Source organism: Mesoplodon densirostris, chromosome 3 (assembly GCF_025265405.1).
Source record: "Mesoplodon densirostris isolate mMesDen1 chromosome 3, mMesDen1 primary haplotype, whole genome shotgun sequence".
Classification (NCBI taxonomy): Eukaryota; Metazoa; Chordata; class Mammalia; order Artiodactyla; family Ziphiidae; genus Mesoplodon; species Mesoplodon densirostris.
In genome coordinates this window covers 10,081,611-10,095,897 of record NC_082663.1, presented here as the reverse complement: position 1 = coordinate 10,095,897, position 14,287 = coordinate 10,081,611, and the positions used below count along the sequence as shown (strand labels likewise).

At 42.2% G+C, this 14,287-nt stretch overlaps 1 protein-coding gene and 1 pseudogene across 1 annotated transcript in view; both read left to right on the top strand.

Annotated features, from left to right (window-relative positions):
* CTNND2 (catenin delta 2) overlaps positions 1-14,287 on the top strand; it is a 968,406-nt gene that overhangs the window by 408,753 nt on the left and 545,366 nt on the right. The window lies entirely within an intron of this gene.
* The window catches only part of LOC132485747 (ubiquitin-ribosomal protein eS31 fusion protein-like), a 38,601-nt pseudogene continuing 36,182 nt past the window's right edge, over positions 11,869-14,287 (top strand).

The following is a 14,287-nucleotide window of genomic DNA, read 5'->3' as shown; positions in this document are numbered from 1 at the left end:
GTACGATGGCATGCATAAAGAGAATGGGTAGAAGTGGAGAACCTAAACATTGTACATATCCCTATTATCTAATAAGGTAATTGAATGTTTCCTGAACTATGGACACAAATTATAGTTACATTCTTCTGCAGGGATCTCTTTTCAGTGAGACTTCTGATACTTCTTTTCTTCAGGGCTTTTGCCTTCTTTTCTTCTCAAAGGGGCTTTCTGTTGAATTGTCCCTTATTATATACAAATGGGAGATCATTCCCTAACACCCAGGAATTGGGTCTCTCACCAGAGACTTCTATCAGTTTAATAGACTCCAGGCATCTGTTAAGGAAAGGGTACCAAGTTCCAGCAGAGAATTTGGTCTCTGGAAGTTTGGGTTGGCACAGTTTGCTTGTCCTAGGAGTGTAGCATGTGGAGGCAAGGGGCCAGATACATCTAAAGGAATATCTGTAAAGGAATTTAAAGGAATAGTCAAATAAAAGTGCCAGGTGGGTCATCCCCAGACTGTGTACCTGGAGGTCTTGCACAGAGAGGAAGAAACTGTCAGAAACCCACCAGGACTGGAAGTCATAAGACAATGGATGCTCAAAGTAGAGAGATGGAGGCATCTAGAAGGCACCAGGGTATTTTATAGGACTTCTGCCCCCTGTAATAGGAATATGTGAAAAATGTAGCACAAAGTGAGCCTAAGTCCATCTGATTTGAAGTCTGATCTTCATTGTTCAGCCAAAAAGTCTTTTTAGATTGTAATAAATTTATAATAGATAACATATAAGCCAGTGTTGACTAACAACTTTGGGGATTTATTTTATATAATCTGGAAAAAAAGTGTTTCCTGCCATATATTTTATAACACATTTCAAAATGCCATAACTCACAGGTAGATATATATAGCATAGAATATATTCATACATTCATTCATTTTTTTTTTTTTTTTTTTTTTTTTGGTATGCAGGCCTCTCACTGTTGTGGCCTGTCCCATTGTGGAGCACAGGCTCCGGACGCGCAGGCTCAGTGGCCATGGCTCACGGGCCCAGCTGCTCCGCGGCATGTGGGATCTTCCCGGACTGGGGCACGAACCCGCGTCCCCTGTATCAGCAGGCGGACTCTCAACTACTGCACCACCAGGAAAGCCCCATTCATTCATTTTTGAATCCATCCACTGCTCTGTTAGTAAAATTAAGATAAGTAAAATCCTCAATGAGCATGTAGTCTATTAGTCTATAACATATATGTATGTGTCAAAATATATTTGTATATAATGTATGCAAGTGTATAGATTATTATTAAACATGGAAAAATGCATGGTTTATGACAGTTTTGAGGAAGTAGCACAGATAGATGGAGAAGGAATTAATTCTTTAATTCCAAAGAGAGTTTATTTAGGAGAACATCAGGAAAGTGATGGGCTTTGAAATACAGGTAGGTCTTTTATGGTCTGCAATGGAAACAAAGTTTCTTCTGCACAAGGGTGTACAATGATTAGAAGACTGGAAATCCGAGAAAGTGCCACGTGCAGGGAATCACAGGTGCCTGCCTGCCTGCACCTGGGAGAGGAGGTTGGCAAGGTGGCTTGAGATCAGGCTATTCATTGCTTAGAATCACCTGAATTGATTCCTCAGGTGGTAAAGAGCCATTGAAAGTTTCTGAGCCGTTTAAAACAGTATTACATAGGGACATTACTGGCAACCGTATAAGGGTGTTTTCGAAGCCAAGTGAAACTATTATGGGCTAGTACTCTACAAGGGAGTCCATTGTACAGTAACCCAGTAAGGGGCCTCCTGCAGGGTCTAGATGAAAGGTGACGAGGGCCCAAAGTAGGTCAGTGACTGTGGGAACATAAAGAGGAACACAGCTCAGCTTTAAGATTTAATTTTTAGATTTTGGGGGAGGTTGGGGGCATGGGTGGGATTTGGCAATTTATTGGATGTGAGGCTTGAGAAAGAAGTAGAAAATGACTCAGAAATTGATTACTAGTCTCAGTGATTAAAGCTGTGCTAATTCAGTTACTGAAGCAGGGCACAGAGGAAGAGAAACACTTTTTGAGTTTAAGGAAATAGGTTAAGCTTTGGACAGATTTGAGGTGACATCCGTGAGGTTCTATCTAACAAGCAGTTAACAGAGCTGCTCTTTGTGGAGGGCTAGCTATGTTCCCAGCACTTTGTAAGTCCTTGACATGCCTCATACCATTTACAATATAATGTTTGTCATCTTATTATCATCAGTGATATTTTATTATAACTTCTGTAGCCCAGATAAAGGAAAAGAGTCTTAATTAAGCAACTGTCCCTGTTGGCCACTGCCCAGTGATAGCTCCTGAGTATGTGGATTTGAAGTCTGGGGAGAAGTCAAGGCTGACAGTGGAAGTTAGCCATTTATTCATGGACTTTACTGAGTCCCTGCCAGAGGCAAAGTGCAGTGCTCTCAGCTGTGGGCACCCGGACACTGTTGGCAACACCCTAGAAGTGTGAGTTGAAATAACAAGGAGTTGTGAGCAAGGGGAAGAGAATAAGCTGAAACAGAGGACCTTGGTTGTGCCCATGAAGGCACCATGGAAGAAGAGGAAAAATAAGTAGTCAGAGAAAGAGGAAGAAAACCCAACCCAATAGCACAGGAACCAGGGTGGGCACCCGTGTCATTGCTCCAGGAAGTAACTCGATGCAAGGAGACTGAGGAGCTTACTTTGGGGGTAATGAATTCCCTTCATGGAAACCAGCCTGTATGACTTTCTGAGGAATTATGAAGTGCAAAATTGGAGATATAAGTAGACTAATAGAATTGGGACTTGAAAGAAAAAACAAATAGGGGAGGATAGCTTAAGGGAGAACCAAAATGAGAAGAGGTTTTGTTTTTGTTTTCTGCCTCAGATTTTTTTGGGTTTTCCTTTTGTCTCCTGATTCTACAACCTGAGGAAAGGAGACGACAGGGCAGAATGGAAGCTCTCCATGTTCACCAAGTCAGCAGTGGTGGGGAGAGGGTCAGGCAATTGAAAAACCTGGTTCAAGCAGAGAATCATAAATATGATACATGTGTACATTGGGTATTTTTTTTGACATAAACCTTGTAAATGTGTATTTCTTCACTAACTTTTGGCTTAGGAGTTGGGCCTTTTCTTTGCATGGGGGCCTGCTGCTTGCATTACCTCACCATCCATTCGGTACAAACTGCACCCCTAATACTACAGTCCTGCCCCTTCCAGTTCTGGTATCTTTAAAGAGAAGCGGACTTAGAGTTACTTGTGAAACAATTTGAATACAGAGACTTTCTTGACGGATTTTTTAATTTTATGGTTCTTTCCCTCTTTGTCCATTTTTTTCTCCTAAGTTGTTCAATAATTTTTGATAATGCCTTTCCAGAACATTCAACCTAGTTTTCTTAGAAGCATCAACTCTCTTTTATAGAAATTTTCTTAGAAATGCATCAACTCTCTTTTATAGAAATGTTTTATACTCTGATTCAGGCCTGCCCAGCCTCCAGGCAGGAAACTGGCTGGAGTGGCCCACAGCAGCAGAGTGCAAGGCCACACGAGAGAAGATGGCCCTTTGGACTGTAGGGCGAAAGCCAGATGTGGACTCTGGGGTGGGTGCCTTGCTGGGTCATTGGGAAAGAAGCCCACTCAAGAGACCTACCAGGAGCACGAAACTTCAGCAAAGAAGGCTGCAGAGGCACCCTCAGGTGCTCACACAGGGCTTGGGGTGGGTCTTAGCAAAGGAACAGTGGAGAGCTACTGCCCACATCCAGTGCCCAGGCAGTGGTCTTCAGATGTTCACTGTTGAACATCTCTCCCACAAAGAGCTCCAGAGCATCAAGGCTGGGCCACGACCTGCTCCTGCCATCAGACTCTCCCACCCTCAGCACTCACTCTCACCCACGGTGACCCCTGCAGAAGTGGGAAACCCTGGACAGCAAGCTTGGGTGTGAAGAAAAAGGAATGCAAGGCAAGGGGGTCAGTGAAAAGTCCCACACCCTTGACTGTACGACCAGAGACTTCCCAACTGAACCACGCCCTACCTGGGAAGACTCTTGATTAAACCATATATATATTTTGGAATTTTGACTCTTACAAGAGACTGGGCATTTTAATTACTGAAATTATCTCACTTTTATGATTAGTCGTGACCAAAAGACTTCTAAAATTATGATCTAAGTAATCAATGTAAGGATAATAAGAATGGGGATAGGCAAAGGAATTTTTTTTTTAAGAGTCTCTTGCAGCACTATTCACAGTAGCCAAGACATGGAGCAACCTAAATGTCCATGGACAGATGAATGGATAAAGAAGATGTGGTACATATATACAATGGAATATTACTCAGCCATAAAAAAAGAATGAAATAATGCCATTTGCAGGAATATGGATGGACCTAGAGATTCTCATAATGAGTGAAGTAAGCCAGAGAAAAACAAATATCATATGATATTGCTTACCTGTGGAATCTAAAAAAATGATACAAATGAACTTATTTACAAAGCAGAAATAGACCCACAGACATAGAAAACAAACTTATGTTTGCCAAAGAGGAAAGGGGGTAAGGGAGGGATAAATTAGGAGTTTGGAGTTAACATATACACACTACTATATATATTTATTTATTTTATTTTTGGCTGTGCTGGGTCTTCGTTGCTGCACACGGGCTTTCTCTAGTTGCGGCGAGCGGGGGCAGCTTTCTTTGTTGCGGTGCGTGGGCTTCTCATTGCGGTGGCTTCTCTTGTTGCAGAGCATGGGCTCTAGGTGTGCAAGCTTCAGTAGTTGTGGCTCATGGGCTCTAGAGCGTGGGCTCAGTAGTTGTGGCTCATGGGCTTAGTTGCTCCATGGCATGTGGGATCTTCCCGAACCAGGGCTCGAACCCATGTCCCCTGCATTGGCAGGTGGATTCTTAACCACTGTGCCACCAGGGAAGCCCCACACTACTATATATAAAATAGATAACGAACAAGGACCTACTGTATAGCACAGGGAACTATACTCAATATTTTGTAATAACCTATAAGGGAAAAGAATCTGAAAAAGAATATATAGATGTAGATGTAGATATAGATACAGATATGGATATATAACTGAATCACTGTGCTGTACACCTGAAAATAGCACAACATTGTAAATCAACTGTACTTCAATAAAAAAGTAAACAAAAAAAAATTGAGTCTTGTTGTATACACATGTAATTTCTATATCATACGTTTTTGCTTTATAAGTAATTCACAGCCGTGTATGGTCTCCACCACTTCCTACAGACGCTAAGAAAATTAGCCCAGCCACTGCTTAGATCCCACAACCAGCAAGGCTGATACTAAATCCCTTGACCAGTCTTCCATCTCCCAACTCAGAGCAACCATCAGCTAGAGCTAGTTGTGTATTATGGGTTGTGTAGGATTTAGTCCCCCCAACAAGACTTCTTGAGTTTATTTTCTTTGAAGAAAGGTATCAGTTCGTTCAGCACCATGTGACCAGCACCTAAAAAAAAATGCACAGCACATAGTAGTTGCATAATAAACATTTGTTGAACCTATGAGTGTAGTGGTGACTTTCAAATTGCGGTATAAGGCCATTTCAGTGTTGAGAGGCAGGGCTTCAGTAGTTTCTGCTTGGATGGTCTTTGGTCAGGTGAGAGGTCTGACAGTCACTCTATGTTGACCAGGAGCACAGATTCTAGAGTGCCATTCTCCTGGGACAGTGGGGCTCTTACCTGGAAAGAGTCCATCATGGAGGCTTCTGCCTTCTTGGAGCACAGAAAACTGTAGGGCTTCTCCTTTGTTCCCAGGAATGGGTTCAAGAGGGATGCAAAGAAGTAAGTCTGTTGAGGACAAGAACTATGACTTTTTATCCTGTTCTGTCATGTTGGCTAAGCTTGTAAGCATAGTGTTTTAACAAGTTGTCTAATGAAAGAATGAACAGTCAGATAACCCGCCTTCCTTCAGTGACTAAGCCAGAGTCATCTCTTCTTTTAAGGAGTTTTGAAATACGCTTGAGAAGCACATAAAGTTACACAACAAGAAAATTCAGTAAGAGAGATATTCCAAGGCAGTTGTTGAGTGATTGCACATGAAGCGGAGCTGACGGCTGACATGCTTATGTTCTTCCAAATGCAGCCCTCACATCAGGGTTCATTAGGCTTTGTCTATATCAGTTCTAATAATAATCCTTAGTTTTCTCTGAGTAGCAGATTTGAAGTCTACCTGAGAGAGTACAAAAAAATCAATTCTGTTTATGTTCTTCAGATAAGATCATAACCGACTTTGAGATGCATTTAACATTGCACACTTCACAGCCTGGTGTTCAATATCTATGTTAGAATGTGTATCAGTAGCTACTGGAGGATGAAGCTGGGTGGTATGTGGGGTCACAGACTGGCGATGAGTACGTGGAGGATTCATTTTTCCTGTGACTGTATGATGTGAACCAACTAAGATACTTTTTTTGCCTTCCTAAGCTGTATTGAGTATTCAGCCTTTTCACTGGGTATTTTTTTTTTACTGTTTGGTTTATCAGTTTTTGGTACCAGATAAGCACGCAATTCTGGAGAAGTTGACATCATGTGTGACCAAGAATGGGAAGGGTATTCTTATTCCACTGTCAATACAGAGAATCTTGGTTTATGTTGTGATGAGTTGTTTTCCTTAATCCAGAAACTGATTATTTATTTTAATAACTGAGATAGAGTTATTGGGAGTAATTGATGAGATTTCTTTCAGTTCAACTTCAGCCAACATTGAAGACCTGGCCATTTTTAGGGGGACTGTGCCAGATGCTTCCATGCATATTGTCCCAGGGCAAGATGTGGAATACACTTCATTACAGCCCATCTGCTCTTCAAACAGATCACATGCAGGAAAAAGATAGTTGCTTTATCAGGAAAGGCCTGTTCCTTAGAAGAGTAATGAATCAGTAAAATGATGAAAACACGTATTTTAAAAGACCAGAGGGAAGTTCAGACTGAAAGGTAAAAATATGTCTTCCATTGATCCTACTCTCCATTGAGTGAAGGGATTCTCATAGACTCTTACTCCCTTTTATATTAAACAGAGTAAAGACAAAAATAAACATCACCTGTCTCTAATTCCCAGATTTTAGGGCCTCATAGGATGGAGGAAGAAATTCAATGAGAGTGCAAGGAAGTTATTGGCCAAACCCGGAATGTGGGAGATTCTTCGAGAAAAAAAAATAAAAATTATTTCTAAAACAAATCAGTAGGGCTTCCCTGGTGGCACAGTGGTTGAGAGTCCACCTGCCAATGCAGGGGACGTGGGTTCATGCCCCGGTCCGGGAAGATCCCACATGCCGTGGAGCGGCTGGGCCCGTGAGCCATGGCCGCTGAGCCTGCGTGTCCGGAGCCTGTGCTCCACAACGGGAGAGGCCACAGCAGTGAGAGGCCCGCGTACCGCAAAAAAAAAAAAGAAAAAAAGAAATCAATAAAAAGAACATTCAGGAAGGGACTATTAAATAGAAAAGAGTTAAGAGATAACAAGCAAATTAAATGCGCAAATTTTGGAGAATCTTGATTTAAACAAACCAACTGTTTAAAAAATCTTCAAGATGAGAATTTTTTTTTTTATATATTATATGGTCACGTTATTTATTTATTTAGCTGCACCAGGTCTTAATTGCGGGATGCAGGATCTTCACTGTGGCACGCAGGATCTTTAGTTGTGCCATGCAGACTTCTTAGTTGCAGCATGCATGTGAGATCTAGTTCCCCAGCCAGGGATCGAACCCCGGGGCCCCTGCACTGGAAGTGCAGAGTCTTACCCACTGGACCACCAGGGAAGTCCCAAGATGAGAAATTTTAATATGAAGTTGGGATTAGACGATAGGAGGGATTTCTACTAATTGGGATAATGGTATATCCTCATCATCTAGAGATGCACACTGCAGGTTTCTTGGATGAAATAGTAGGATGCCATGGATTTGTTTTTAAAATACCTCAGCCAAAAAAGTGAGGGAGGGGGAATAGATGAAACCAGGTAGCCAGAGGCTGACAATTAGAGAGAGCTGGGTGACAGATACACCACAGCATAGTAAATTTCTCTCTAAATACTTATGAATGTTTGAAATAAACCAGAAACAAGTTGACAAACTAATCCTGTAGTGGTCTGGCCTCTCTCCAGGCTTTTAACCACCACTGAGCCTGCAGGACAATGGGGAATTAGATGGATAAAACAGGAAAAATGATTCACATCTAGAATATGGACAGGATCAGAGCTCTTATTCTGGAGACCATGAACTCATGAGATGTCCATAGATGGGCTTCAGAATGGTCTGAACTCCCTGTAGGTACATACCAAGTTTTGATACAATTTTTTTTCTGGGGAGGCATCTAGATTTCACTAGATCCTGAAAGGCATTCATGACCCACACAATTTGAGATACACTAGGTTACAGCAGTTCCGAAACCTATTTCAACTCTAAAATTCTGTCAACTCATATATCTAAGAACAAGAAATTTAATTGTCCTATTTGAAGAACTCTCTGTATAGTGGAAAGGACTCTATATTTCATGAAATCTGTATTTTAGCATATTTAAATTCTTAGGATATGAGAATGTTTAAGAGCCATCAGATACATTTTTTTAAAAATCACATCTAGATCTTAGACTGGTTCAGCGATTAACACAATGGCCAAATATATCAATGCAATTTTCTCTCTTTTAGGTGCCTTTCAATGTCATCCTGGAGTCTGTGCAGTAAAACCTCACTGTTAAAAGACTTACTTCAAAAAAACCCATAAGAAGTGGGAAGCATTATAGCAATATAAAAATCCCCCAGTTATACACAAGGGAGCAATGTAATAGCTTTAAGTGCCAGCATCTTATTGGCTGTAAAGACATGTGCTAGAAAAGACGGAGATTTCCCTAAGCTGGAAACTGAGATGGTGTATGTGCAGCTGCTCAAAGCAGTTCTCTTTTGCCATTGCATTTTACTGATATCCTTCCCTTTTTTTTTTTTTTTTGAGTAAAATAATTTTTCAGAAGATCTGAAATATTCTGTATAATGAGTTTATAATGAAGCCAGAGCAGTGCAGACAGTAGTAGCAGCCTGGTTTAATTCGATTACAAAGTCATGGTCTAACTAGCCATCATTTAGGGTAGAGTCAAAGATGGTGCTTCATATGCTGTCTAGACTCCTAGACATTATTTCTCTGTTTCTTCTTCTGTTGTCTAGAAGCAAGCAAATGTGTGTGTCTGTGTGCGAGCGTGTGTGTTTGCAAGTGCACCTGTGTATGTGTGTTGGAGGGCAGACACTGAGGGCAATTCTTCATGTTACAACTTTGTGTTAACTATTGCTGCAACAAAACCGCATTGTGCACCACCCAGAGCTCCATAGATTGTATGCGAAGCATTTATTTACACACTCACAGTTATGCACATCACTTGTGAAGCACAGTTTCTCAGTTCTTGGCTGGACAGCCTTGATTCGTGCAGGTTGCTGTCTGCTCTTGCCTCCCAGCTGCAGGCAGGGTCAGATCAGCTTGATGTGTGGTCATTCTGGGCCTAGGATGAATGGGCGTGTCCTTCTTCTGGTTGGTCACCACGTCTTCTGAGGCTCACATTCCATACTCTTCCATCCCAATGACTGAATCAAGTCACCTGGCCAACCTAATGTCAGTGAGGCACAGAAGCCTACTCCAGGACAGTGGGGTGGGGAGGAAGTCAGCTTTGCTGAAAGATAATCTAATTTATCATAAAACCATTTTCTTACAATATTACACAAGTATGTCATTAATTTTTCTCACTCGATTTATGGGTAGTTTCTGACATAAAAATGCTAGATTTATGGGTGATTTACACATACAAATCAGTGTCTAAAATGTACAGCTCCCTGATCTAGTATGGGTCACCTATCTTTTATTTTCTAATATAAAATTCTTCTGCCCTTTTGAGATACTCCTGATCTCACCCCTGCCTATTTTTGCACACTTTCCCCTCACCACTCTTCCCCCCTCTCTACCTCCAGCAGGTCTTTTAGTTGCCTAAAAGGCACCAAGCTCTTTTGTGCCTCAGGGCCTTTGCACACACCATCCCTTCTACTCTACCCATAATTCTTTGCCTCCTAGATATCTACTTATCCTTCCTATCTCAGCTTAAATGTTACCCCCAAAGTGGTCTTCACTGTCCACTGAACCAAATATTGCCCTCATTAAGCTTGGGACACCCTACCCCTTTCTTCATATCCCATCATAATTTCTATTTACATAGTTCCTTTTTTTAAAGAAAATTTTTATTTATTTATTTTTGGCTGTGTCGGGTCTTCATTGGTGCACGTGGGCTTCTCATTACAGTGGCTTCTCTTGTTGCCGAGCATGGGCTCTTGGCACACTGGCTCTAGAACGCAGGCTCAGTAGTTGTGGCCCATGGGTCTAGTTGCTCCACGGCATGTGGGATCTTCCCGGACCAGGGCTCGAACCCGTGTCCCCTGCATTGGCAGGCAGGTTCTTAACCACTGCGCCACCAGGGAAGCCTTATTTACATAGTTCTTTATGTGATCTGACCTTTCACGTTAGACGAGGAGTGTCATTGATGCAGAAGTGACGTCTTTGTTCTCCTTTGCATTGGAAGCACCCAGCCTGGTACTCAGAAAAGATAGTTTTCTAATGAATGAGTGAAAATAATTAGAACCTGGGGAAGGGGGGATTTCCACTTTTCAAATGTACAGAGTTTATAAGTTTGGAGACACATAGACAGACATGAGTTTGAGCCCCAGCTCTAGTAGTTAACTAAGCCTCCATCCATCCCCAAGTGACTTGACTTTCCTGTGCCTGTGTTTACTCCTTCTGTTCTCCCACACTTTGATTGTATGTTTGAGGAGTAATGAGGCATACAGTGGATGCAAAGATTTTGGCCCAGAGCAAGAGGCGGTCAGACTCAGGCATCCAAGGCAGGGCTACTGTCTTTCTTCTTCCCTGAGTGTGAAGCCCGCCCCAATCTCAAACTGTGGCCAGCATTTTAGAGGTCTGGTCATACTTTCTGCTTAGTGTAGTCCAAAGAGTGTGCTTAGACACTGAGTCGAGTAATACTATGATTTATGTCAAAGAGTGTTCTGCCTGTGTTTTCCTCTAGGAATTTTTATAGTATCTGGTCTTACATTTAGGTCTTTAATCCATTTTGAGTTTAGTTTTGTGTATGGTGTTAGGGAGTGTTGTAATTTCATTCTTTTACATGTAGCTGTCCAGTTTTCCCAGCACCACTTATTCAAGAGACTGTCAATCTAAAAAATGATACAAATGAACTCATTTAGAAAACAGGAATAGACTCATAGACATAGAAAACAAACTTATGGTTCCCAAAGGGGCAAGGGGGGAGGGATAAATTAGGAGTTTGGGATTAACAGTACTGTATATAAAATAGACAAACAACAAGGACCTAGTGTATGGCATAGGCAACAATATTCACTCTCATAATAACCTGTAATGGAAAAGTATCTGAAAAAGAATATATGTGTAACTGAATCACTTTGCTGTACACCTGAAACTAACACAACATTGTAAATCAACTACATTATACATCAATAAAAAGCTGTTTGTTTTGAAAAAAGAAAGTAATATTATGAGTGGGACGTGGAACTAATGATCCTGAGTGACACCGTTTCCATGGACAAATGAGTTTGGAATTCAAAACAACTGGCTGAGTAAAGGGCTTTTGGAATATGGTACTTCAACAGAGGATTCTCTCTGGTGAGTTCCCTCTACTGGTACTAATGAGGGAATCTCTGTCCCCCCGATTGTGTAGACCTCTCCCAAGTTTATCGTCAAGATGTGTAGTATTTCATCCAAGTTCCTAACATGGCGGGTGGCGTGGGGGGGCTGAAAACCCCGACTGCAGCTTCCGATGGAATGCAGAATGCCAGTAGCTGCGTCCACTGAACAACCCCATTTTATGCATCATGGGCCTGAAGAACAGCTCTGATGGCATTAACCCCATGAAGAAATCTGACAATAAAACCACCGATGCCCTGAATCACTGCTGGGATGAAAAGCAAACATGCTATCAGCGTAACAGTTCTGACCCTGCACTGTTTGGTAACCGGGGATGGGGGGTAGGGAGGGGGGCGCACAGGACGTGCCTGGTGGAGAAAGAAGACGGCTGAACCTGGCTTGGCTGTTTGAAACCTATTCGTACCTGATGGTCCTGAGGTTACCACACACACTTTCATGGTCCCTATTTTTTTTTTTTTTTTTTTTTTTTGTGGTACGTGGGCCTCTCTCTGTTGTGGCTTCTCCAGTTGCGGAGCACAGGCTCTGGACGCGCAGGCTCAGCGGCCATGGCTCACGGGCCCAACCGCTCCGCGGCACGTGGGATCTTCCCGGACCGGGGCACGAACCCGCGTCCCCTGCATCGGCAGGCGGACTCTCAACCACTGCGCCACCAGGGAAGCCCCATTGTCCCTATTTTTTTAAGGCTATTTTTTCATGGCTTACAACAACAGATAAATAAACGTTAAAACTCAGCCTTGGTGGAATAGCCATGGAGCTATCTTATCCAGGTAAGGAGAGACAGACAGGGAGGCGTCTGGGGCATTGTTTAATGTAAGGCTCTCAGTTCAGAATTATTGTGATGAAGGATGCTGAGTGAGTTAATTAAAAAGGAAGAGCTGTGAGGCAGGATATAGGGTGAGGAAAGGAGAGGCATGGTAATAAAGTCGTAGGTAATGATTTCAGACACTGTTGGCCTCATGATCCCTCTCGAGGGAGAAGCATCTTTGGGGCCCTTGGGTTGAGGGGCTGTGGAAGAGGTGTGTGGGATGCGAGTGGCAGAGAAGGAGCTGGGGCTCTGTGTGTCTCCACCCTCTTCAGGCCCCTGTAAGGGAGGCTGGAAGTTAGAACTTGGATGAGTTTCTGTTGCAAAAGTCACTTAAGGGCTGAGCTTCATGACGTGATCTGCAACGGTCGGGAGATGCGGCAGTAGGAACTCAGAAGTTTAAGAGCCAGGGATGGAAGCTCTGCTGTGACTCTTGGAATATGCAATATCCAGCGAGGGCCTGGGGCGTCCACCTACCACTGTGCAGTGAAAACGTCCAAAGCACTGTGTTCCAGACCTCAAGGGGCAGTGACAGTCTCAGCCTAAATATCGGCTGTACACTGAAAGGCAGTTCAAGGTCAGCGCTTGTATAAAATAACTGGATTAGGGCTTCCCTGGTGGCACAGTGGTTGAGAGTCCGCCTGCCAATGCAGGGGACACGGGTTTGTGCCCCGGTCTGGGAAGATCCCACATGCCGCGGAGTGGTTGGGCCCGTGAGCCGTGGCCGCTGAGCCTGAGCGTCCGGAGCCTGTGCTCCGCAACGGGAGAGGCCACAACAGTGAGAGGCCCGAGTAAGGCAAAAAAAAAAAAACTGGATTAACTCTCAGTTTCCTTGAGTCCTTTAACATTAGCCCATGGCTTACGTGGTTGGACACTATTCCTTTAGTCTGCAGGTACATTTTGGAAACCCTGTAAATCGTTGGCATATGGAGTCATTGATTTGAATAAATAATTATTTTAAAGGAATTGAAGAAATATTGTAAGTACCAGCAATGCTACTCAATATTCCTTAAGACAACTGCTCAATTGTTAAAGTGAAATAATTGACATTTAGCATACCATGATTAGCATTTCAATTTGTTAAAATATTTTGATAAATAATAAATATCACCATTTGACTCAAAAAAGTTTTAATTTCAAGTCAGTCAGTTAAATGAAGTCATTAAAAAAATCATGGGGCCTCTTCTTATTATAATTATTGATTAGACTATAGTAGGAATTTGTTTCCTAAGCATTATCTGTTGCTTCAAACTTAAAGCAAATTAATTCCTTATGAATGAAAGAAATTTTAAAGAACTTATGAGAAAAGCAAAATTTGACCCCTACTCTATTTAGAGAGTGGAATTAGTAAAAAGATACTAACAAATATGAGAAATAATGATGAAATGAGACATGAAATCTAAATGGAATGCTGAGTACAGAAGGTGTATGTGATCTTTCCTAGTCTTTTGCTCAGTAGAATAAAAATTACCTTTTATTGCCTCGGTTGGTTGGTATGATGGGCATAGCATTAATATGCCTGACCTCAATAAAACTTGGAACGTTCTCCATTTCTAAAATGGATCTTTTCTACTGCTGTATTAACATTTGGAAAAATTACTTTGTATCAACGAGTATGAAACCTATCAAAAAGAGTGGGAGCCATCTAAGTAAGAAATACCGACGACATCACAGAATTGCTTATGATTCTGAAATGTTCAGTCATTTCATTCAGGGCTTCTCCTGACTTCGCAAGCTTTCAGGAATGAGTGTATGCTTCATGGAAGAGCAGCCAAAAGGTGGCA